Source organism: Phaethon lepturus, unplaced genomic scaffold, assembly GCF_000687285.1.
Source record: "Phaethon lepturus isolate BGI_N335 unplaced genomic scaffold, ASM68728v1 scaffold21965, whole genome shotgun sequence".
NCBI lineage: Eukaryota > Metazoa > Chordata > Aves > Phaethontiformes > Phaethontidae > Phaethon > Phaethon lepturus.
In genome coordinates, this window is record NW_010540118.1 from 38489 (window position 1) to 38713 (window position 225).

A 225-nucleotide genomic window follows, 5' to 3' on the forward strand; every position below is an offset into this window, starting at 1 on the left:
GTGTCAAGAAAAACACTCAGTGATTGGAATGTATGAAAACCAAGATGAATTCACTACCAAATGACTTGCAACAAACCATTTTTAGGGTGTTCAAACATAACTTTCCAATATCTACTTCTGATTTCTGACTGCCACTAGTATAAAGACTTGCGAACCTTTCACGTTCATACTAAAAAGTAAAAAGACAGCGAATTCTCTAAAAAGCACAGGAATGATCACAATCCC